This window comes from Chelonia mydas, chromosome 21 (genome assembly GCF_015237465.2).
Source record: "Chelonia mydas isolate rCheMyd1 chromosome 21, rCheMyd1.pri.v2, whole genome shotgun sequence".
NCBI classification, from domain to species: Eukaryota; Metazoa; Chordata; order Testudines; family Cheloniidae; genus Chelonia; species Chelonia mydas.
Genome location: NC_051261.2, coordinates 11939379 through 11966009, shown reverse-complemented (window position 1 = coordinate 11966009; position 26631 = coordinate 11939379). Strand labels below are relative to the sequence as shown.

General features: G+C 46.7%; 1 protein-coding gene across 4 annotated transcripts in view; it reads right to left on the bottom strand.

Moving 5' to 3' along the window:
* BRPF3 (bromodomain and PHD finger containing 3) overlaps nucleotides 1-6656 on the bottom strand; it is a 46405-nt gene extending 39749 nt beyond the window's left edge. For 3 of the 4 annotated variants that reach the window (XM_037884926.2, XM_037884927.2, XM_037884929.2), the window contains exon 1: nucleotides 6457-6655. The gene's annotated coding sequence lies outside the window, so the exon portion shown is untranslated. Of the gene's footprint in view, nucleotides 1-6456 lie in introns of all 4 variants that reach the window. The other variant, XM_037884928.2, reaches the window with a different exon arrangement.
* Between the last annotated feature and the right edge of the window lie 19975 nt (nucleotides 6657-26631).

The window sequence follows — 26631 nt, the reverse complement described above, 5'->3', positions numbered from 1 at the left end:
CCAAGTGCTATACTGATTTACATCCATGCAATACTGGATTTACCCCTTCCAGAATTTCAACACTATTTTCCAGTGCCACCACACCCTACTTCACCAACCCTCCATGCTCATTGTACACCCTTTCTATTCCATTCCACTCCATTCCTGTAACACCCAGTCCTTCCCTTCTGCTCCCTTGATGCCATAAAATATTTCTCCTCCCCTGCCATTATGCCACACTTCTTCCTAAATCCCATCCCAGTGACATCACTTCACATTCTGCTAGTGTCCTTTTGGAGCCATTCTGCTGTGCTGACAACAAAGTCCTCCTTCCCCAGCACCAGCAGCTCAGTATCTCTTTGCTAATCCACTTCCAGTGCCACCAAGCTTCAATCCTTGCTTAGCTGGCTGCAGGTCTCACCTTCCTCCACTCCATTTCCAGAGTAACAAGGCCACAACCCTTCCATTTTGCCTCTAGGCTTTCCAGAATCTCCCCCATTATCACCAAGGCAGATTTCTTCTCTAGCAACATACTTGCTATCAGCCTACACGCCAACCACTTGCTCACCTTTCTCCACCTGCAGCCTGGTTCTTCCCCTCCATCATCCAGCAGAGCTGCCAAAGGAGGGTATAGCTCAGCCCCACCCCCTCCATCCCGCAGGACTGGAAGCCACTGAGACTTGTACGGGTGGGGTGATTGGGGGCGAGGGGGTTAAAATGTATGACACACTATTGTGTGTGTTCTGTCTGTATGATTGGATTGGTTGATGTGGAGATAATTAAGTTGGCCTAAGAACGGGTGCCATGGAGCGAGAGTCCCTCAGGGAGTGGGGGTGAGAGTACCACCAAAAACAGCAGGGTGCCCTGGGAGTTGTGTTTTATGACAGATTTGGGTCCTGCCTTGGAGAGGTTCTAATCTGGACACCAGGCCCCTCTGATAAATGTCTTAGGCTGGCCAAGAAGGTTGAACAATGTTGCCATCAGATGAGGATATGGGGGACTCCAGGCAGGCATGGACTCCCAAGAGCTTAGATCCCTCAATTCTTGTGGTGGTGAGCAGGGGGAGATAAGGCAAAAAGAAAACACCAGGCACTGACTGAGGCAAAGGTGTAAATGAAGGCCACGATGTTACATTCTGGTTCCTTTGGTTTCACCAAATAATCATGCTCAGGAGAACAAGGCATTGGTGAACAGAAGCAACAGAGCAGGAGCCACACTATCAGATACAGGGTCGGTGGCTAAAGAAGTTAGTACCACCCATGATTTAATAATGGCTTAGGCCCCTGACTTTACATGCAAAATATGAATGATGCTGCAGGATCATTGTTGGCACATTTGACTCCAGTTGTCTGGTTCAGCATGAAACAAAAAGGTATCCAGGAGGAGGTATTATTGTGCTTTTCGCATCTGATCTCAAATGCTGGCTGTCTCCCCTACCACAGCGAGGTCTGTGTGTGTGCACCGTGTGCGAGTTCTGGGAGGGGGATCCAATGCGGTGGGTGTGGAGGCCCACTGTGGGAAGATCAGGTTCCTCATCACAGTGGCACTATGTCACCGATAATGCTTTGTGATTTCAGTATCCCCGTAGATGATGGTTCTTCCGGATCATTCCAGAATTTCATGCCATGACAACCATGAAACTGCCCCACATAATTGCAAGCTCCATTCGTAAGGGTGGAAACACTCTAGATCTGATGTTTGCGTCAGGGGGAAGAGGTTAGAATGATGAATATTTCCTCTCATGGGACAACCGCGTGCTCCTTTGATCTGAGATCAGGGTGCCCCCATCGCACCAGGGTGATGTGTTTTGATGGTTTGCCCTAGAGCAGTTCTCAACCCGCGGGTCAGTTGCGGCCCAATCAGCACACAACTGTGGCCCACGTGACATCCTCATGGCCATACAGGTAGTCTATATAGTGTGGATGTGGCCCACATAACACACAGAGAGTTGCATACGGCCCACAATGGTAAACAGGTTGAGAACCAATGCCCTAGAGGCTGATGGAACCAGTGAGTTTCTAGGAGGTCTTGAGGGAGAAGGCTGTTCTTCCAACAGACCACTCTGTTGATAGCTCAGTAAGACTTCATAACAATTTTTTTTTCCTGCACTACAGACAGTGACCCCAAAAGGCCCTCTCTCTCTGCTGTCTTTGGCTTCACAAATTACCTTGGCGAACTGTGACAGACAAAGCAAAAGGGGAGACTGCTAAAGCATTAGAAGCAGAAGCCTAAAGCAGAGCCTGACCACTTATGGCACGAACAGCTTTAAGATCGTATGCCATGGCTGTGCTAAGAAAGGTTTCTTCACTTCCACCATAGCATCTGCAACGTCTCGCACAGCAAAACTGTTCCAAGTGACAGCTTGGTGAATCCTACTGCCTCCCCTCAGTTGCCAAGTCAAGTTTCTCTCGTGAAGTTTTCATGTTACGTTCCAACCATGAGCAATTTTGTCTGCACTGGCTATACTATATCTTGAGAGGACACACACACTGTCTTCTCTGCTGAGTTTTGGCAGGCATTGCTTGCTGAGGTTACAGAGATGCTGGGTCATCTTCATTTCACAACCTGAAATCTGGACTCTTGTCATTCCTGGCAGATGAACACCAGTAGAGAAACTAGGTCCATTGCTGATCAAGATTGTCAATGTTTCCCCAGTGTTGAGGCCCATGCTCAAGAAATCAATTCCTGATGTCAACAATCTGGCTAACTATCTATCCACTATTGTCCCATCTCCCATTGTCAGGGAAGGTTAATGCCAAGAGGGCACTTTTCCCCATCTACACTGGCAAGACAAGTGCGATGTTTTCTCTCCAAAATGGAGTTTGCCACAGTTTTCCATGCCATGAAGATAAGATTGCTGTAATGTGCTCTCCATGGAGCTGAGTGCCAGGACCATTCAGAAGCTGAAGCTGGTGCAGAATCCTGCAGCCCATTTATTAAATGGAGTTGCACGATGGGAACACATCCAATCAGTGCCGCATGATCTGAACTGACTTCCAATAAGCTTCCAAGTGGAATTCAAGGGGTTGGTTTTGCCTACAATGCCCTAAATGGTTTGGGACCTGGTTACCTGAGGGACTGCCTCTCTCTCCATGACATGCCGTTGCAACTGAGACCTGCAGAGATGCTCGAAGAGCCGTTCCTTTGATATAAAGAAAAAGAAGCAGCTGGCAGGGCATTCTCTGTGAAAGGTCCTCAGTTTTAGAACTTTAGTCCCAACCGTGGTTCACGAGGGCCCAGATTTCTTAACCTTCTGGGCACACTGAAAAGCCAAGCTTTTTTCACTCTTCTCTAACGCAATTTAGAAAGACACGGGCTGACATAGATACAGTTATGGAAAGTACCTTGTTTATGTTGGTCTCTGTTGTGATTTTTAATTTAATATTCCAGAGCACTCGACGGGCACCTATAAATAAACCAATAAATGCCACAAAGAAACAATCCTCAATGTCTTCAAGTCACACTTCACTTACGCTTCATCTTGCCACCAGACTGCATTCGTTTCTCATGCCAGCCAGACTGAACACCAGTCATGCCCCTGACCACCTAATCACACTCCTTCCACAATGCCCGTGAACCCAGGGTTTTTACAGACCCATGTCCCCCAAGCCCCACTCTTTCCCAGGGACAGAACACAGATATTTGCAGATGGCTTGGACTCTTCTGCCCTCATGCCTGTACTGAAACATACGAGGAATTGTGTTTGGGCTCAGCAGAGGCTCAATACAGCTGCATGCCCTACATTTGTGTCAGTGCACACAGTGAGTTTTATCAAGTCTCATCAAATGCCCAGCACAGGTAACCACCACGCCAGTGACAGTGCATGCAGAGAGTTGAGTCAGGCCTCAAGTCAGGGGGATTAAGATCTATGCCGGTAATTGTGAAGATGGTACAATATCATGGTGAGGATAGTGATTAGATTGAACTCTGTCACTTTTCAGCAGGAGATGGTGCAAGCGGGATGCTAGGCCAAACCACTGGAAAGCACATGCAATGAGCTGCACCAGGTGATAGCAGGAGTGATCTCTGCCCATTGTGAGAATGGAGCATGCCATGGGCAGTATCAGGTCTCTGTAGGAAAGCCTTGGTCTCAGGATGGGTTTGGTGCATGTAGAGAAGAGTGGCAGGCCTCAGTATGGGGGTCCTCTAGGTTCCCAAACCAGGGACAGTGTGCATGCAGTGAATCATGTCAGGCCCCACCAGGAGAATCTCTTCTCTCATGGTGGGGATAGTGTAGGCAGTGACCTGATTCAGGCCTCAGTAATGGCCCCACTAAGCCGGGAATGTTGCATGCAATGAGCTATGCCAGGTATCAGCAGAGACAACTTTCTCAGGGAGGATGATGCAAGCAGTGAACTTTGTCAGGCAACAGACGATGCATGCAGTGAGCTCCCAGGATTCAGTCTCGGGATGATGCACGCAATAAGATGTGTAAGGACTTAGGCGAGAGCTCCTTTCAGAGGTATGATGCATGCAGTGAACTGTGCCAGGTCTCAGCAGGGGGTCTCCCCCAAGGCTGAGGTGGGTCAGCTCATGGCCAGGGGATAGTGCATGCAGTGAGCTCTGCCAGGTCTCAGCAGGGGGCCTCCCCCAAGGCTTAGGTGGGTCAGCCCATGGCCAGGGGATAGTGCATGCAGTGAGCTTTGCCAGGTCTCAGCAGGCGGCCTCCCCCAAGGCTGAGGTGGGTCAGCCCACGGCCAGTGGGTGGTGCATGCAGTGAGCTGTGCCGGGTCTCAGGAGGGCGCTCCCTGCCAAGGCTGAGGTGGGTCAGCCCATGGCAAGGGGGTGGTGCATGCAGTGAGCTGTGCCAGGTCTCAGCAGGGCGCTCCCCTCCAAGGCTGAGTTGGGTCAGCCCATGGCACGGGGGAGGTGCATGCAGTGAGCTGTGCCGGGTCTCAGCAGGGCGCTCCCCCCCTGCAAGGCTGAGGTGGGTCAGCCCATGGCACGGTGGTGGTGCATGCAGTGAGCTGTGCAGGGTCTCAGCAGGGCGCTCCCCACCCCTTGGCTGAGGTGGGTCAGCCCCCGGCAGGGGGGTGGTGCATGCCGTGAGCTGTGCAGGGTCTCAGCAGGGCGCTCCCCCCCCCCATGGCTGAGGTGGGTCAGCCCCCAGCAGGGGGGTGGTGCATGCAGTGAGCTGTGCAGGGTCTCAGCAGGGCGCTTCCCCCCCGCCAAGGCTGAGGTGGGTCAGCCCCCGGCAGGGGGTGGTGCATGCAGTGAGCTGTGCCGGGTCTCAGCAGGGCGCTTCCCCCCCCGCCAAGGCTGAGGTGGGTCAGCCCCCGGCAGGGGGTGGTGCATGCAGTGAGCTGTGCCGGGTCTCAGCAGGGCGCTTCCCCCCTGCCAAGGCTGAGGTGGGTCAGCCCCCGGCAGGGGGTGGTGCATGCAGTGAGCTGTGCTGGGTCTCAGCAGGGCGCTCCCCCCTGCCAAGGCTGAGCTGGGTCAGCCCACGGCAGGGGGTGGTGCATGCAGTGAGCTGTGCCGAGTCTCTGCAGGGCGCTCCCCCCCACGGCTGAGGTGGGTCAGCCCACGGCAGGGTGGTGGTGCATGCAGTGAGCTGTGCCGGGTCTCTGCAGGGCGCGCCCCCCCCCCCACGGCTGAAGTGGGTCAGCCCCCGGCAGGGGGGTGGTGCATGCCGTGAGCTGTGCAGGGTCTCTGCAGGGCGCGCTCCCCCCCACGGCTGAAGTGGGTCAGCCCCCGGCAGGGGGTGGTGCATGCAGTGAGCTGTGCCGGGTCTCAGCAGGGCGCTCCCCCCCACGGCTGAGGTGGGTCAGCCCCCGGCAGGGGGTGGTGCATGCAGTGAGCTGTGCCGGGTCTCAGCAGGGCGCTCCCCCCCACGGCTGAGGTGGGTCAGCCCCCGGCAGGGGGTGGTGCATGCAGTGAGCTGTGCCGGGTCTCTGCAGGGCGCGCTCCCCCCCACGGCTGAGGTGGGTCAGCCCCCGGCAGGGGGTGGTGCATGCAGTGAGCTGTGCCGGGTCTCAGCAGGGGATGGGCGGGGCCTGTAGCCTCTCCAGCATTCCCGAGACCTTCAGCGGGGAAAATCCCTCCTCCGCTTACACAGGCGGCGGGAGCGCACGGAGAGGGGAGCCAGATCTCCGCTGCCATTGGCTGCCGTCGCCGTCCATCCGACCATGGAGACCAATGCTAGCACAGGGTCTGTGGCCGGGCACGGGGAGGGGGTGGGCCTCGGTCCCGCCTCGGCCAATGGGGTGGGAGAAGGTGGGCGGGGCTACCCCCGTTCGGGGGGACAAGATGGCGGGGGGGGTTCTTGCCCCAGCTTTTCCCCCCCACAACCCCGCCTCACCGGCCGCCACCCCTTTCAGCTGCCCCCGCTATAAGGCGCCGCAGCGGCGGCCGCGCTCCCCACCCCCCGCCCCAGCCGCGCCCGGCCCGGGGACGGCCGCCGCCCCGCCCGCCCCCCCGGGTCACCTTCCCGCGACCCCCCGGGGTGGGGGGGTGCCGGCCCCGCGGGCTCCGCTTTACCTGGCCGCGCTGCCGCCGCCTGCTCCTCCCTCCTCCGCCGCCGCGGCGGCTCCGGCGCGGGGCGGGCTCGCGGGGGGGGGGGGGGACAAGATGTCGGCTGGGTCGGGTCCGCTCCGCCGCCTCCGCGGCTGTCGCCTCAGCGCCGCCCCCGCATGCCCCCGCCGCGGCGGCTCCGAGCCCGGCCCCGCTGCTCCCCGCGCCGCGCCCCCCGGGGCCCCGCTCGCTCCGCCGCCGCGGCTCCGGCTCGGGCGGCTGCTGCTGCGGGGGGGAAGCAGGGAGGCGGCGGCGGGGGGGGGGGACAAGATGGAGGCGGCGGCGGCGGCGGCAGCGCAGCCCGGCCGAGCGGAGAGGGAAGGAGGCAGCGAGAGAGCGGGCGGGGGAGGGGGCTGCAGCAGCTTCGCTCCCCCCCACAGGCAGGGACCGCCCCCCCTCGCTCCCCCCTCCCCGGACACCACAGAGCGGGAGGCCCGGGGGCAGCGGCCTCTGGGGGGAGGGGAGCGGGGACGGCCCGGCTGGAGCGCCCCCACCCCCGCTGGGGGGGCTGTCCCCCTGCCTCCAGTGCGCTGGGGGGGGTGACCTCCACCCCATATGTTAAGCTGGGGGGCTGTCCCCCTGCCTCCAGTGTACTGGGGGGGCAGGCTGGGGGGGGGTGACCTCCACCCCATATGTTAAGTTGGGGGGTGGCCCCATGCCTCCAGTGTGCTGAAGGGGGGGGCAGGCTGAGGGGGTGACCTCCACCCCATATGTTAAGCTGGGGGGCTGTCCCCCTGCCTCCAGTGTACTGGGGGGGGTGACCTCCACCCCATATGTTAAGCTGGGGGGGTGGCCGCGTGCCTCCAGTGTGCTGAAGGGGGTAGCCTTGGGCGTGCCCTCCCTCTTCCAGTGAGCTGAAGTGAAGGGCAGTCTGGGGGTACCCCCCTGCCTCCAGTCACTGGGCTGAACTAGGGGGTGTCCCCCTGCCTCCAGTGTGCTGAAGTGAAGGGCAGCTTGGGGGTACCCCCACTGGGCTGAACTGCCTCCAGTCTGCTAAAGGGGGGGACACAGCCTGGGAGGTGACCCCCACTGGGCTGAACTAGGGGGTGTCCCCCTGCCTGCAGGGTGCTGAAGGGGCAACCTGGGGTGTGCCCCCCCCAGTACACTGAAGTGAAGGGCAGCTTGGGGTGGTGACCGCCACCCTCGTATATTAAGCTGGGGGGTGTCCTCCTGCCTCCAGTGTGCTGAAGTTGGGGTACAGCCTTGGGGGTAACCCCCACCCTCATCTGCTGGACTGGGGGTAGTTTGGGGGTTTCCCCTCATACCCACCCCCACTGTGCTGAAGTGGGGGGCCCACCCTGGGGATGTCACTGCACCCCAATATACTGATGGGCAGGCTTAGGGTGTGCCCACCCCTACAGTGTTCTGAGAAGATGGGTGAGTTTTCCTTCCCCCACACACAGCAACCTGGGATTTTCTCCCTTCCCATTCCCCCCAAAATATGCTGAAGGGTCAGCCTGAGTGCCACCTCTCACACTCTGAATGCACTCTGTGTGCTGACTGCTCTGCGTCCTATTGCACCCCTTTCCCACCCCACCTCAAAGGCAGCCCAGAACCTTGTCTCTATTGCTGTTCACCTGAATGACCAAGATTAAACAAATGGCCAGAACAATACAATCCACATTTATTTTGTAGGGCAGCATTCATGTAAACAGTCACCTAAAGTATTGGGGAGTTACACAATAGAACAGCAACTGAGGGCAAGAGTAATTAAGGTTTGGGCAAGGAAGAAACTAGGTTTTGAGCTGGGAAATAATGAGGTGGAACCAGGGTTCCCAAACATTATATGTGGTATGCCCTATAAAAAGGTCTCATGGACACCCCACCTCCCAGTCATGATCATGCATAATATCCCTGTATAGAATATAATGTATAGAATTAGGTGGAAAATTCTGATTAAAGCTCAACAAAAAATGGAAATGAAAATTTTAATGATTTTTCTCTCATTTACTGACCTATTCTGAGTTTTAACTTTTGATGTAATTTAGCAGTGGAATATGAGCCAGCAGTATCTGACATTCAGCTTTGCAACGCACCCATGGTCCAAGAACCCCAGTTTGGGGAAACTAACTGTTTAATAACACTGGGAAACTTGTGCTGAATATTGTAGAGAAGGACATGCATAATTTAGGACCATATCAGCTGCAAAATTTAAGCCACCTTTCTTTTCCAAACCATGCGTCAATGCATTCTTTTCTTTAAAAAACGGGTAACGCCCATATGCCAGAACTCTGAACTCTTCAGTAACACATACTGGCTTATATGCTGCATTTGATAAGTGCATCAGTGGGAGTTTTGGAAACAAAGGCCAAGAACTGGTACTATTACAAAACTCTCATCAGTTTTAGTGGGATGGCAACTGGCCAGAAATTAACAATTACTGTGGCCCAATCTTATTAATGAAGCATAATATTCTTTACAAAATAGATATTCCAAATATCTGAAGCAGGAATGTTGGTGGGGAAGACCCTTCTCCTTACTCCTAAAAGAATAATTTCAATAATTAACTCATTTCCCTTGTTTATATGTTAAACTTCATTTTCATTTCAAACAAAAGTGGTTTTTTGTGCGTTTACATATTTTTGGCACATACAGTGATGTAACTTGTACCAACTGCTTGACTTTGACTTCATCTCTGGGTCTCTTTAACCCCTTAGGCTACTTCTACATCACGAGCTAGGGGTATGATTCCCAGCTTGCTCAAGCACTAGCTCTCATGTGAGCTAGCACACTAAAAATAGAAGCGTAGCCGTGGTATCATGGGGCCATGGTAGCACAGGCTAGCTGCTCCAAGTACATACCCCTGGGGTGCAGGCAAGTTTGTACTCAGGGTACCATGTGGTGCTGCTCACTACTGCCCATGCTATCACAGCTACACTATTTTTAGTGTGCTAGATCAGATGAGAGTTCCCACAAGTAGGTGTATGGGAGATAAGAATCACACCCCTACCTCACAGTGTAGATTTACCCTTAGGCTTGCACTGAAATTGCTCTCTTTACAAGATTAGACCCCAGTCTTGTAAAGATTTACACATGTTTAATGTCAAGTTTGTGAATAATTCCACTGAGTTCAATAAGACTACTCATAGGCATAAAGTTAAGCACACACACAAACCTTTGCAAGATTGAGGGCCTTGCGTTATAACAGGTTCTCCATCATTTAATTTTACAATGTATCTGTGGAACTAATGTGTTATTTGAAAAAACATTCAAACTTATCTCAATGTCTCAGAGGGACACCTTAATTCAATTTATTCTCTCTACCCGTTTTTAAAGGGTGCAAGTTCAAAATTAATGCTGCTCCTTCAAAGGAAAATGACAGGCAATGAAGCTTAAACAGAACTGTGTGCCTTCGGTTCCAAATCATAAATTTTTTCAGCTTCATTCTTGTACATTTGTATTTAAACATGAGGAAATTTACAATTTGGAGTTGAAGGTGTGCAGTTGCATTTGTAAATCTGAAATATTAATACATTTTAGCTATTTGTTCAACTTAAATATATTGTGTCATTTTTAAAAATGTTCTTAAAAATACCACTGCTAAAAGGCACATTAAAGATTAAAGCTTGATACTTAGAGGCAACTAACATTCTCAGCTCCCATTTATTTCCAGATGGAGTTGCAAGTGCTCAGTTACATTTTTAAAATGGTGACAGGTTTCAGAGTGGTAGCTGTGTTAGTCTGTATCAGCAAAAACGAGGAGTCCTTGTGGGACCTTAGAGACTAACACATTTATTTGGGCATTCATGCATCTGATGAAGTGGGTTCTAGCCCACAAAAGCTTGTGCCCAAATAAATTTGTTAGTCTCTAAGGTGCCACAAGGACTCCTTGTTGTTTTTACTTTTAAAATGGCATTCTAAGGCACTGATCTTGCGTGTGATACCTGAGAACCCATGCCCATCGGGAGTCCCACTCGCTTGAGCAGAGCTTTGCGTATGCATCAGGATCCAGCCGGATAGAACAGCTTACAGGACTGGGGCCTAACTGATCCATTTATATATCTGTGATGTGGATAAATCTTTTTGACGTTAATAGGCAAACTTTTGTTTTAAAACAAACCCATTTGTTTGTTTTGAGCTTGAACTTATCTGCAAAAAAGTCTGAAACCACGATGCCAATGACTGAAATTGGAGTGGTTTCCATTTTTGAAATTCTTTATTTAGAAAAAGAGTTTGAAGGATTTAAGTCACTTTTATGAAATCAAAATTACAATAGGGCTGAAGACAAGTATGCTAAGCTTGCAATATGATATAAAGGGTCAGAAATATGACCTTTCAAAAAAAAGTAGTCATCAATCGAGAAATGTTGATGGAATTAAATGTGAAGCGGCACTGGCTATGCCACTGTATTAGAAGAATGCAAACTTGGCATGCTCAGAAAATGTCTCTTTGGGCAAGGATTCTGATAAAATACTACAATACATGTACCATGTTCACCTGTATATACTGAAACTCCTATCCTGAAATGATGCTGATGGACAAATCCTTCTAAATACAGTGTGCTTAGACATGTTACACATATGGCATAGACATAACCTCTAGTAACGTTTCCCCATCCTAGGATAAGTTCATTTGTTTGATTGAATGGGTTCTCAAATGTGGACTGCATCTTAACAGAGAGGTCTCAAAGACACCACCTCATGTGCCATTTACTGTTGCATGACATCCCTAGGGAAAGCCTTGATTACATGGAAAAATATTAGGAAAGTATTTGTGTATTTTTACCTATCACTACTGCAATAAGTGTTTCTTTTATGGGAGGAGGGAAAGAACTCACACTGTTTTCCTTTTGTTTGTTTTTCAATTGTCCCCTTCCACCAGTTTTGTTTCTCTGGGGTAGAAACAAGAAGAGCCCGTATCCAGTGACAAGCCAAACCTCCACAGACCATTCACATCACAAGTTTAGGTAGGAGTCAGCCAATGCAATATGAGAACCCAAAATCATCATTCTTCCATTATCTCATTAATGTGAACAAACTTCTTCAGAGATTATCATTTCCCTTCAGTTTTTTCTACATCAAATTATCAGTCTAACACTTGAAAGTGACTTGCCTGCCCAGTCTATTCCTTAGAATGTTTACAGTTTAAATGTGAAATCAGGTTTTATTTTTTATCCTATGGGACAAAATAAAACCACCTGTTTTCCAGGCAACTATAGGTGCCTTCCAAAGATCCACATGAAAAGGAAATTAAATGCCTTCTAGTTGGTTTCCAAAGTGCTGAGGCCCTGTTAGAGAATTCCACAATATAGCAGGTCCTTTTGAAGAAGAAAAGATTTGGCTTCATCCTCTTCTTTTCCTACTGATATTTCTAACAGAGTAACAAAGTAACTATTCGCAGATCTGATTTAGAAGATAAGAATGGGCATAGTGGGTCAGACCAGAGGTCCATCTAGCCTGGTATCCTGTGTTCTGACAGTGGCCTGTGGCAGATGTTTCAGAGGGAATGAACAGAACAGGGCAATTTCAAGTGATCCAATTGCAGCTTCTGGCAAGTTGGAGGTTTAGGATCATCTGGAGCACGAGGTTGTGTTGCTGATTTGCAGTAAGGAAAATATCTGCAGAAAGATCACTCAACATAAAGATTTCAGAGTGGTAGCCGTGTTAGTCTGTTTCAGCAAAAAGAACAAGGAGTACTTGTGGCACCTTAGAGGCTTAAATTTATTTGGGGAGTCTCTAAGGTGCCACAAGTATGCCTCATTCTTTCAACATAAAGGCTTCACTTTTCAATTTTTTTTAAAAAAGTGCTTTCTAGCCCTAATAATAAATGCAGGAGCAACTACCCAACAAGTCCACACTCAGTATCTCAGGACTTCAAGGCTGATGTACAGATGTAGGGTGTGGGGTCTGTGTGAAAATCTGTACCACTTTTGTGAATAGGCTTTTAATTTATTCTGAAGATTCTTTACTGTTAAAATAGGCCAGCAACAAAAAGTATTAAGAAATTTGGAACATCCAGTTTTGCATTTAGATGTATGTACATCACATCACCGCTGCTAGAGAAAACTAAGAAAACAAATGATATAACACAGCTTAAACTGCAGCTGTGAAACGTCCAGGAAATCCACTAATACCTTATCCAGTTCACAAGAAAGCTTTTTATTATTGCAAATGGCACTCACAAACCACGGTTGGGAGTTTTCTGTATGCATGACACAGTTTTCCTTATTTGTAACTGCACAGCAGAATCATAAATCACCTGCAGGGAGTGAAGAAAGTTTTGAGGAAAGAGTATAAGCTTTCGTGAGCTACAGCTCACTTCATCGGATGCATTCAGTGGAAAATACAGTGGGGAGATTTATATACACAGAGAACAGGAAACAATAGGTGTTATCATACACACTGTAATGAGAGTGATCACTTAAGGTGAACTATTACCAGCAGGAGAGCGGGGGTGGGGGAAAAAAAACCTTTTGTAGTGATAATCAAGGTGGGTCATTTCCAGCAGTTGACAAGAACGTCTGAGGAATAGTGGGCGGGGGGGGGGGGGGAGAATAAACATGGGGAAATAGTTTTACTTTGTGTAGTGACCCATCCACTCCCAGTCTCTATTCAAGCCTAAGTTAATTGTATCCAGTTTGCAAATTAATTCCAATTCAGCAGTCTCTCATTGGAGTCTGTTTCTGAAGTCTTTTTGTTGAAGAATTGCAACTTTTAGGTCTGTAATCGAGTGACCAAAGAGATTGAAGTGTTCTCCAACTGGTTTTTGAATGTTATAATTCTTGACGTCTGATTTGTGTCCATTTATTCTTTTATGTAGAGACTGTCCAGTTAGACTAATGTACATGGCAGAGGGGCATTGCTGGCACATGATGGCATATATCACATTGGTAGATGTGCAGGCAAACGAGCCTCTGATAATGTGGCTGATGTGATTAGGCCCTATGATGGTGTCCCCTGAATAGATATGTGGGCACAGTTGGCAACAGGCTTTGTTGCAAAGATAGGTTCCTGGGTTAGTGGTTCTGTTGTGTGGTTGCTGGTGAGTATTTGCTTCAGGTTGGGGGGCTGTCTGTAAGCAAGGACTGGCCTGTCTCCCAAGATCTGTGAGAGTGATGGGTCGTCCTTCAAGACAGGTTGTAGATCCTTGATGATGCATTGGAGAGGTTTTAGTTGGGGGCTGAAGGTGATGGCTAGTGGCGTTCTGTTATTTTCTTTGCTGGGCCTGTCCTGTAGTAGGTAACTTCTGGGTACTCTTCTGCCTCTGTCAATCTGTTTCTTCACTCCAGCAGGTGGGTACTGTAGTTGTAAGAATGCTTGATAGAGATCTTGTAGGTGTTTGTCTCTGTCTGAGGGGTTGGAGCAAATGCGGTTGTATCGTAGAGCTTGGCTGTAGACAATGGATTGTATCATGTGGTCTGGATGAAAGCTGGAGGCATGTAGGTAGGAATAGCAGTCACAAAGTTCAGCCACCAGGTTTGCCGTGACATTATCGGGGATACTTTGTCCATCTTTGGGTGGAATGTTGGTGTAGAGGGCTTCTACATCCATAGTGGCCAAGATGGTGTTTTCAGGAAGATCACCGATGAATTGTAGTTTCCTCAGGAAGTCAGTGGTGTCTCGAAGATAGCTGGGAGTGCTGGTAGCATAGGGCCTGAGGAGGGAATCTACATAGCCAGACAATCCTGCTGTCAGGGTGCCAATGCCTGAGATGATGGGGCATCCAGGATTTCCAGGTTTATGGATCTTGGGTAATGTCACGGCAAACCTGGTGGCTGAACTTTGTGACTTTGTCCTCACCCATAACTATTTCACATTTGGGGACAATGTATACCTTCAAATCAGCGGCACTGCTCTGGGTACCCGCATGGCCCCACAGTATGCCAACATTTTTATGGCTGACTTAGAACACCTCCTCAGCTCTCGTCCCCTAATGCCCCTACTCTGCTTGCGCTACGTTGATGACATCTTCATCATCTGGACCCATGGAAAAGAAGCCCTTGAGGAATTCCACCGTGATTTCAACAATTTCCATCCCACCATCAACCTCAGCCTGGACCAGTCCACACAAGAGATCCACTTCCTGGACATTATGGTGCTAATAAGCGATGGTCACATAAACACCACCCTATACCGGAAACCTACTGACCGCTATTCCTACCTACATACCTCCAGCTTTCATCCAGACCATACCACATGATCCATTGTCTACAGCCAAGCTCTACGATACAGCCGCATTTGCTCCAACCCCTCAGACAGAGACAAACACCTACAAGATCTCTATCAAGCATTCTTACAACTACAATACCCACCTGCTGAAGTGAAGAAACAGATTGACAGAGCCAGAAGAGTACCCAGAAGTCACCTACTACAGGACAGGCCCAACAAAGAAAATAACAGAACGCCACTAGCCGTCACCTTCAGCCCCCAACTAAAACCTCTCCAACACATCATCAAGGATCTACAACCTAACCTGAAGGACGACCCATCACTCTCACAGATCTTGGGAGACAGGCCAGTCCTTGCTTACAGACAGCCCCCGAACCTGAAGCAAATACTCACCAGCAACCACACACCACACAACAGAACCACTAACCCAGGAACCTATCCTTGCAACAAAGCCCGTTTCCAACTGTGTCCACATATCTATTCAGGAGACACCATCATAGGGCCTAATCACATCAGCCACACTATCAGAGGCTCGTTCACTTGTACATCTACCAATGTGATATATGCCATCATGTGCCAGCAATGCCCCTCTGCCATGTTCATTAGTCTAACTGGACAGTCTCTACGTAAAAGAATAAATGGACACAAATCAGACGTCAAGAATTATAACATTCAAAAACCAGTTGGAGAACATTTCAATCTCTTTGGTCACTTGATTACAGACCTAAAAGTTGCAATTCTTCAACAAAGAGACTTCAAAAACAGACTCTAATGAGAGACTGCTGAATTGGAATTAATTTGCAAACTGGATACAATTAACTTAGGCTTGAATAGAGACTGGGAGTGGATGGGTTATTACACAAAGTAAAACTATTTCCCCATGTTTATACCCCCCCTTCCCGCCCACTATTCCTCAGACGTTCTTGTCAACTGCTGGAAATGGCCCACCTTGATTATCACTCCAAAAGTTTCCCCCGCTCTCCTGCTGGTAATATCTCACCTTAAGTGATCACTCTCATTACAGTGTGTATGGTAACACCCATTGTTTCCTGTTCTCTGTGTATATAAATCTCCCCACTGTATTTTCCACTGAATGCATCCGATGAAGTGAGCTGTAGCTCACGAAAGCTTATGCTCAAATAAATTTGTTAGTCTGTAAGGTGCCACAAGTCCTCCTGTTCTTTTTGCGAATTCAGACTAACACGGCTGCTACTCTGAAACTTGAGGAAAGAGTGTTGATTACAAACAGTTGCATGTGACTTCTGAAGATAAGGAAAGGCCTTCGAAGTTGTGGAAGTAAAACTAGTTTTGTAAACAGAAGAGTAAGAAGTAGAAAAATACAAATGTAAGAGTTCTGAAATAGCTACATACATGGTGCGGCAACAGTTAAGACAAGAATAAGCAGATTGAGCAGAGGGCATGGATTTACAAAATGAGATACTGTTACATCTAAATTCTTTCTCTGCTTTCTGGATAAGATCTTCTGAAGCCTTGAATGTGCAGAAGACCAAAAATGTGTTTCATATAATCAATGAAGAGGAAGTGACAATGAATGTAAAAGAATTTTAAACTGTTAAAGAGAGTGTGTCATCCTAGTCCAACTGAGAAGTGATATTTTATATAGCAGGAAGATAAGGTGAAGAGAGGAATTTAGGCTAGGGTTTTGAAGACTCAATAGGATAAAAAGAGCAGTTTTTTCTCATCCTAAAAATTGAGGGTTGTTTGCATCTGTGTCCTGATGGATATGACATGGAACAACTACAAAGATGCTTCAATAGTTTGTGAAAAAGAATTGACTATATTTTTTTTTTTAACAACTGGAGTTGGTTGTCGTTGAGATATTTGCGTATAAGATACACGAAAACAAGACTGGTTTAGTGAAAATGATTTGGCCATTAGCAAACCCCTGCAGGCCAGCATAAAGCTGTCGTAGAGGACAAAAAACATTCAGAAAAAAAGGCAAACCAAAGGTCTTTGATGAAATGTGTGAAAATAAGTCTGATATATGCAAATTATCCGGTGGTATAAGACAGCACATGAACAACAGACGTAAGCCTGTCAAGGTGAGAAACAAACATTTCACAAAGTGTTTAGAAGAGCCTTTGACCCAGCAGAGTGGATAAACTGCTCCTTAGCATGACAGACGGAAGTGAATTGCTTGCTAACAAAGTATCCTATAGAACGATGCAACTCTTTTGCTGACCTACTGAATTGTGAATCAACTATCGTGGAGACTTCACTTGCTTATATGAAAGCTTGTATAATATCCCATACTCATAAATGGCCAGATTGTGAACCCTTTATTCATACTGGTGAGCACTTATTCATACAAATTGATGTATTGAAGTCAGTGGCTCTAGTCATGTGAGTAACTGCTCACCGATGTGAATAAAGTCTTCTCCATCTGAACATTAAAGAAAAATTAAGCTCCTGGGCCTGAGGAAATATCTGCCTAGAGCTATAGATATGGATGTAATTAGACATCTCACTTTTCAATATCTTGGAGCAAGAAACAGTACCACAGTTATTAAGGGTCCAGTTGTAGTAGGCAAGTGCACTGTTGCAGGGAGAATCTAATTTTTTCAAATGTGTCCATCATCTTTGTAGCTGCGTGCATGAAAGCACATTGTTTGTCCTTGCACTGGTACATTGCATCCACAGTACAGATCAGTTCTTCGAGTGTCCACTGCATATTCCCACTCATGGGATGCACCAGCGGGTGCTGCCCCAAATGTCAGAATCTTCTGATAAGCAGAGCCCATTTGAGCATTCATCCTCCTCCCCTTCTGTGTCCCTGAGCATTCAGAGGGTGAGGCTATAAAAGGTGGGTGTGGCATGCTCGGCAACCTCAGTTCCTTCCAACCGCAGCAGCAGCAAGGGCATCATTTTGGATCCTCCAGATCCTTCTTTCAAGAAAAATATAGGGCCTAATTTAGTTTAGTTTACTGTTTTGTTGTTAGTGTTAATCAGAGGGTAGGTTTAGTTTGTTTGGTAAGGAAAAGTTTCATTCTTAGTTTAGTTTATAGTTTCTGGCTACTGGTTTCGTAGAACATCTGAAGGTAAAGAGACCTGGTTTAAAAGGGGTGCTTCTGGCCCAGCAGTCTTAATGGAGCTGGACGCCCGTATTAGATGTTTGGCATGCCTTGGTGAAGGCTACTGTGCTGCAAAATGCTCTGCCTGCAGCGCATTTACCCCCAGAGTGCACAAGTAGCACCAGAACAGGCTGCAAACTTTATTGGTTCAGGAAGTTCTGGTCATGAATCCTCTGAGATCTGACACCTCTGAGAGACCCAATCACAAAGACTGTTATTGGCTCTGGATGCCTCTGGGTCAAAAGAAGACGACCACGATGCAAAAAACTCTGGTCTCAGAATCAGGTTCCAGGACTGCTGAGCAGTCAGTTCCTAAGTCATCAGATCTGACTTTGAAGCACTAAGAGACTTTGTCGGTGTCAGCATCTGAGATAAGAGCCAAACCACAAAATGAATCATCAGTTCCACCTATATCAGTTCTGAAAAAGTCTGTGCGGGACAAAAAGGCTCCTGTAAGCAGGCTAAATCACATTCATGAGACTCCTCCGGTCTGTCAGAGGAAGAGCCAAGAAAAACTAATTCTAAACCAGAACAGCAGTACATCAAAGCACACTAGCATGCGGTAGCAGGGTCTACATCGCAACTTAGTTTTCAGCAGGCTGGCGTGTTGTAGATTTACATCCCTGTTTGCTGCGCACAGACTCCATAAATACACGCCCAAAGACTAGGATCTCAGGTGAGGGTAAATCTTTGTGTAAAGATCGTTTCCCCGTTCCGAGGATTGCAGTGGATCCAACGCAGCTCTGGAATCAGTGGCAGCTTCGTCACCAGTTTACTCAGCTTCCTCTCACGGTGGTGGCACAACAGCATCACACGAATCTGCAGTTGGATCATTTGCTGGATCCACAAGACTCTTCGCCTAGAAGGGAGAAAAGGTAAATTCCTGCAACTTTACCTTCTTGCACAAACCCACCTGAGAAACAAAGGAGGCCAGATGACTTTTCTCAGATTTCCCCCAGCATTTCCCTTCTGTCCCCTAAAACACCTTCAGCCTCTCCTAGTAAAGTTATTTCATCCTTCTCCATTTTGCACGTGCCAGGTCACGTAGCTTCACCAGTAGCATCTATGTCATATCCAAGGCTGGAAACAGTCTGAGGAGAAACTGGATCGTGCCAAGATTACAGCTATTCCTCTGAGTTTCACTGTCAAAGAGAGAGTATACATCTAGGTACGTTGCATACATCTCACCCTTCCAGATACAATATGGTGCTGGAGTTTAGTTACTGGCACAACTGGTCATGTCTCCTGGTTTCTGGAGCATTCTCCCACCACAGTGCCTGACAGTTTATCAGAGGAAGAAATGGAATACCAGCTGTTAGAGGCAGAACTGGAAGCTTAATTTTCCCCAGATGAAAATTGTGGGGTTGCTTCTGCTTCGTTTTCTTCTGAGGATGCTTTGCCGTTTCATGATCTTGAATGGCCAGGACTTTTAAGCTACCATCTGTCATACTAGAGGAAATCTTCAGATCCTAGGTCCTCTGTCAAAGAATGAACTCACTCTCCCAATTTTAGATGGATTATTGCAACCAGTGTAAGCCATTTGGTCTCGTTAAGCGTTTTCAAAAAAAAGGCTGACAAGTTGTATCAGCTACTATATGAGAGGTTTTTTTCCTTTCACATGCACCCTAATCCCAATTCTGTACTAGAGGCAGCAGTGGACTATAGGCATAGAAGAGGATAATCTCATTCTGCTTCACTTGGTATAAATGGCAAATTCCCAGGCAGTGATGTCACAGTTTCAATATCACTTATAGGAACAGTTTTCTGTTTACAAAAGCACGCCCTGAGGAACAGCATAAGTTGGCTAGCGTCTTTAATAACAGAAGGTCAGACAATGGCAAAACATGTAATCAGAGCCTCCTTTTATGTTAGTATACTTTGCAGATATGAATGGCTGAGGTCCTCTACTCTTTCTCCAGAAATCAACTCAAAAGCAGAAGACCTTCCTTTTGAAGAGGATGGGTTACTTAGTAACAATACTGATGAGATACTGGAGAAGTTGAAGGACACAAGGTCTACAGCAAGATCTTTGGATGTCTTCCAAATAAGTGGGAGAAAGACCTCTGGACCTGTCGTCAGGTACCATGTCCAGTATTCTTCCCCATCTTACTATTTCCAGCAATGTCATTTTAAACAGCAAAAACCCCTTTCCTCCTCACAGCCACACCAGAGAAGCAGACCTCTTTCTTAAGCCACGAATGAAAGGGAAACAACCTTCAACTTTGACTTCTGGTCCAAATGTCAGGCATCAAGTTTGACATGAGGATCAGAAGCTATAGACCAATCTGCACCAACTCTCCCTCCCCACCCTTTGGAAACCAACTTTCTCATTGTGTAAACACCCAACACCCCTCTCCCTTCCCTATTCGGGGACCCGTCTTATGAAAGCATGTTAAGATCAGAAATTCAGTCCCCGCTACAAGTGGGAGCAAGAGAGGAAGTTCTGAGTGAAGTCAGAGGTCAGGCCTTCTTTTCCAGATATTTTCTGATACCAAAAAATACAGAGGGCTTTGTCCAGTATTGGATCTGAGGAAGCGCAAGGCCTTTATCTGAAGATTCCATTTCTGTATGTTAACTCTAGCATCCATTATACCTTACCTTTCCATTTTAGATTGGTTTGCAGCTTCAGTCTAAAGGATGCATCTTTCTTCATGTTTATCAGACCAAATCACACCAAGAATCGCTGCATCATAGTTGGTCAAAATAATTTGCAATATAAGGTCCTACCCTTTGGCCTCTCTACTGACTCCAGAGTTTTTATAAAGTGCCTATCTCCGGTAGCAGCGTATTTTAGGTGGCAGGCAGGGTACTTTCATTTACTCTTATTCAGATTATTGTCTCATCAGAGCCTCACCAGAAGATGGCCGTGTCAAGGACATAACCACTCAAAAAAGAAACATACATAGTGTAAGACTCTTGTTAAACATGGAAAAATTCCTTCTGCTTCCTCCACAGAAGATCCCTTTCATAGGAGCAGTTCTTGATTTTCATGAGGGCAGAGCATTTCTGACTGAAGAAATATTTCTTAAGCTTTAATCCACGATAAGGGTGCTCCATCAAAGTCCTACCCAAAAAGTAATGTTCTTTCTAGATCTCATGGCTTCAGCCATATGTCATACCTGATGCCAGGCTCAGAATGAGAACTTGTTAAATTACAGACCAGGTACAGACAGGATGTTCATAAGGTTGACTATCCTGGAAGAAATTCTGCTTTCCTTGACCTGGTGGACTCAGTGTACAAATATTTTGAAGTGGGTATCATTCAGCCTTCCACGTCCATTGATGACAATCGTCTCGGATGACCCCAACAAAGGGTGGGGAGCATATCTCAGACTAACAGTTCAAGGTCATTAGAGCTCTCAAGAAAAGAAGCTACAGATCATAAACGTCCTAGAATTGTGAGCAACCCATTTGGTTCTCAGATCTTTTGTACTTCACATCCAGAACAAGGTGGTGCAAATTGTCACAGAAAACAACAGCAGCAATGTATTACATGAACAAGCAAGGAAGCAAGCTCACTCTTCCCAACTATTCAAGGAAGCAGTTGCGTTACAGGATAGGTGTAACCAGCACAGGATTTATCCCATTGCTCTACACCTAGCAGACAAGGACAACAGCCCAGTGGATCAGCTGCACACAGATGCATTGAAACTACACAAATGTTCACTAAAGAAATAAGTGATAGATGACATCTTCAACCTGTGGGAGTTCCTAACCTAAATCTCTTTGCCACCAGACAGAATTCAAAGCGTCCCTGCTGTTGCTCAGCAGGGAGAGACAGTCTGTCCAGATTGGACACTTTCCTTCTGAACTGGAGGAGAGGTCTAGTCTATGCTCCCCCACTCAACCCTCACTTTCCTTTCCAGAGAGAGAGTGATAAAAGAAGATAAGACAGAATGGAACCAAAATAACTTTAGTTGCCCCAGCATGGCCAACACAACAGTGGTACACAGCCTCTCTTCATCTCTCCAAGGGAGTGTACAAACTTCTTGCAGTTGTACTGGACCATTATCTCAACAAGACAGCAGAATTTATCAGCTGAACCCTCTACCACTACACCTGATTGCACAGGCTATAGATCTTCAATGGATCTTGAAAAATCTTGCCCTTTAGAAGTGCAGCATGTCTTGATGAACTCTAGAAGACAATCAAGTAGAAGGTCTTATCTAAAGTGGACTCAGTTTGTGAGGTGGATAAGGAAGAAACAGAGATCCACCCCGGGCACCAATTCAATATATTCTGGAATATTTATTCAATTAAAACTAGCGTGTTTTTCCATATCTTCTTTAAAAGAACATTTACCAGCTATAGTAGCTCATCACGCATTCACAGATAACTGTATTATGTGCAAAGACAGATTTATTGAGAGATTAATGAAGGAACTTTCCAATATTTATCCACCAGTCAGACACTGGTTCCATCATGAGACCTCAAGTCCTAAAGCAGCTCATTAAGCCTCTATTTGAACCTCTGGCAGGTTGTTCTCTGTTCCACCTCTCTGTTTAAACAGATTTTATAATAGCCATAACATCAGCCAAGTGAGTTACAGATCTTCCTGGCAGCTCCCACCCTTCACTATCTTTCACAAGGATAAAGTTGTACTTTGTCCTAACCCTAGATTCCTTCCCAGCTTTCTATCTGACTTCCACGTTAATCAGGCATTTAGCTAACTTTCTTCCCTAGACCTCACACTCACATAGGGAAATCAAAGTTACATACTTTAGTGGCTAAGAAAACTTTAGACTACTATCTTAATAGTAAGGGTTAGGCTATATCTTCACAGTCATTATCTAGATGGTTTAGACGGTGTATGGAAGAAAGTTGTAAGCTAGTATCTATTCCTTCCCCTGTTGGAATAAGATCAACATTCCACCAGGGCCGTGGCCACATTCCAATTACTGAGATCTGTAGGGCTGCTTCATAGGGGCTTGACACATTTACAAAACACTACTCCTTAGGCCTAGTGTCTAGATTGGATGCTCACTTTGTGAGGGCAGTGCTTCAATCCCAAATCAATTAGGACTCCGAGTCCCACCGTCCATTGACGGGCTACTGCTTACCAAACTATCCCACGAGTTGGAATAGGCAGAGGACATTCTAAGAAAAATATAAAGGTTCTTCAAGTTCCGGGGCATGTGGCTTCCACTTATTGTGCAGCAACGCCCCTTGCACAGGAGTTCAGAAGTTCAAATAGCAACATCCAGTAAGGGTGGCACATGCATTCTGCCTGCCCATGCACCTCCTCCCCAAAGGTCAGCATGACCCATTCACCCTCAGTTCCTTCTAACTGCCCTTTGGCATTGAGTTGGAGCATTTTGGATACATCTACACTGAAACTCTTCCCTCCCTCCACAGCAATGAGTCTCAGAGCTGGGTCAACTGACTTGGGCTTGCAGGGCTCGTGCTACAGGGCTAAAATCAGCCATGTAGATGTTCCCACTTGGACAGAGGCCCTTGCGCTGAAACCCCACGAGCAGTTAAGCTGACCTGAGCCCCAGCGTAGACACCGCTACACGGAAGGAAGAATTCTTCCATCAATCTAACTGCTGCCTCTCAAGGGGGTGGATTTGCTACAGTGACAGAGTAGAACTTTTTCCATCATTGTAGCAAGCATCTGTTCTACAGCAGAATAGCTACAGCACCACAGCTGTGTCACTGTATCCCTTGTAGTGTAGACACTTGGATAAGGTGGATAACATCATCCACTGACTGATGGTATCTTTGGATACATCTGTGCAGCCCTTTTGGCATTGTGAAAAGTGTTAAACATGGAGGAGTCATTGCCCATCTCAGTTTGGACTTTTCTTTGCATCAGTGTTATATAAAGTAGCTTGTAATCTAGTCATGGGAATATTAGATTCCACTCAGGCAAACTCTAATCATCTGCATTCATCAACAACGGTGTAGGAAGGTGTCTTATTAGAGAATCACTCTTTATGGATGACTGTGCACTTGTAGCCTATTAAGAGCAAAACCTGCCGATGACATCTCTCTGTAAACTTTGGCTTAACAATGTGCATTTCCAAGATTGTGGTTATTATCCATGGCTGAATTTGAAGGATGTGTGTGACATATTCAGGGGACCCTAACACATATTTGGTGATTTTGTGTAGGAGTGAAATATATTCATTCATATTTCAAACAGGCAGAAATAAACGGCTGTCAGAGGGAAATCTGTTTTGCAGCATTGCAGAGAGGGATAAATAGCCCTAAGGTGTGTAGGAAGCTCTGGCTATTAGCTATTTAGCATATTAACAGTGAGAACTTCCAAGCAAGAAGGAAAGGGAAAATTCCTAAAACACACTCTAGTCTATATCTAGGGATGCAATAGCCTCAGGCACAGGAAAGGGTCTTGACATTAGCTTGAATACGTGGTCAAACCAGAACAGTTATGTTATCTTAGAATAAGCTGTGTAAGCATATATGAGATATACCTCAAGAGACTTAATGAGGATGAGCATCTACAATATCATAAAAGATCCTGGTTTCTGAAACATAAGCCTGCAGATTCTTGTATTACCTCTAAATGTAGGCAGTAAATGACCCCAGTGTAAGAACTTGGATAGGTAGACGTGCTAGCAGCTGAAAGTGAGCGTAGTGCGATTTACCACTTTTATTTTTGTAAATGTTTTCCCTTCTCTCTTTCTGCCAGCTATCTGGAAATAGATGTAGGTTATAAATACTACTACCCCCGATATTGTGATTTGATGTGTGGATCCAAAACAAAAACTTGTCTGTAATCGGTCACATCGAAAGCGACACATACATAACATCACACATTACCCCATCTTCACAGCCCATGATGCGTCTGCCCAATCAGAAAGTATCTGCAAGTCTGAAGTGGGGAATTCTAAGCTTCCTCCAGGAAGTGAATTTGGATGGTTGGAGAGTTAGCTGTTCACAAAACACTGTGTGTATGTTTAGGTATTTATACTGTTCTCATCACCATATCTCTGAGCCTCTTACCTAAATCCAGACAGGTGTTTTGTACCTAGAATTTTGTCTTCTTCCTCTACCCAACAACAGAAAGATTTTAATGTTTGTTTGTTCCCAGACAAAAAACCAAGTCCACTGCAGAGAACGATCGTGGGTCAGAGAATACCAGAAACCTCCAGACCGTGCGGACATGTCCTATTGTGTGTAACCACCCCCACCCCTTGCCCTGCCAGCGTGCCCTGTGCAGCCCTGGCTGAGTACTGGGAACTGAAAATTGCAAACAAGAGACCCCAGAGTTTGTTTTGTAACAGCACATAAAATCCAGTCTGCCAACACACTTTCCCCACCTGAGCTCCGAAGAGAACTCTGCTCTCATCCCATTCAAGCCTTGTAACTCATAAAGAGGCAATTTATTGTGGCTGCCAAGAGTTATTTGGCAAACGGAATGTATTTGAATTTATTTATACGAATGAGAAATACAAAACCCTACAGGAAAGTGCAGGAAAGGGAGTCTAAAAAGTTTTAATCCATTCAAGGGAGAAAAAAAAACTTGGACAGTACTATTTTTATGTGGAATATTTTTAATGCTGTTTTTAAAAACGATTCTGAAATAGAGAGTTAATTTAATACCAAGAAGCTAAAATCTTTAAACAAGATGGTCAAGGATCATTTTCTTCATTCCCCTGCTTAGACTGGATTATTCGTGCAATATAATTTCTAGAACTTTATCCCCAAATGGTGCAGTTTCCACTGCTTCCCTTGGAGCCAATTCCATAGCTGAACACATCTGGCTGTCAGGAAGTGTTTCCTGATATTTGGCTTAAATTTTCCTTAGCATCACAGGATGAGCTGGCCCCTTAAGAGGATAAAGGCTCAGCCTCACCTGTGCCAGGTGGACAGAATGAGAATACAAGGGTCATGTGACAGGAACATGTGCCTCTGAGCCAGTCCTGCTGGGACAGAAGGGCAGCCTGTAGTCAGAGAGGGGAGAGATTCCAAGGATGGAGTGACTGGAGCTAGACAACTCTGTTGTTTAGGATTCCAGGGCTGGGATCTCACAGTATTGGGTGAACGTGGGTTTCTCCTATGCTGCCCATTATTAAATATTGTTCCCCGTGTAAGTACTTACCGACTACGATCAAGTCACCCCTTAACCTTCTCTTTGTTAAAATAAACAGATTGAGCTCTTTGAATCTCACACTACAAGGCATGTTTTCTAATCCTTTAACCATTCTTGTGGTTCTTCTCTGAACCCTCTTCAGTTTATCCACATCCTTCTTGAATTGTGGGCACCGGAGGTGGACATAGTATCCCAACACCAGTGTCAAATACTGAGGGAAAAAAAACTCTCTACTCCTACTGGAGAGTCCTCTGTTTATGTACCCCAGGATTGCGTTAGCTCTTTAGGCTGCAGCATCACACGAGGACCTCATGTTCAACCTATTGTCCACCATGACCCCAAATCTTTTTCAGAGTCACCGCTTCCCAGGAGAGAGCTCCCCATCCCGTAAGTATGGCCTACATTCTTTGGTTTTAGACGTATACATTTACATTTAGCCTTATTAAAATGCACATTGTTTGCTTGCATCCAGTTTACAAAGCAACCCAGATCACTCTGAATCAGTGACCTGTCCTCTTCATTATTTACCACTCCCTCAAGTTGTGTGTCATCTGCAGATTTCATCAGTTATGGTTTTATGTAATCTTCCAGGTCATAGATAAAAAACGTTAAATAGCATAGAGCCAAGAACTAATCCCTGCACTTTTTGATGCTACATTGAAAAACCTGGCTTAGCTACGAAGATCCCTCCAGGCTGCCAACTGCATGAATTAAAAAAATAACGTTTTGAATTTCTTTCTAACTCTGTGTAAAAAGATTCAAATATATAACAATTCAATAAATGCATTTTGTCAGTTTTTGCCTCTATACCTATATATTGCATCACTTTAAAGAACAAAACATACTTTTACATCTGTTACAGAACCATTAATGGGAGACAAAAAAC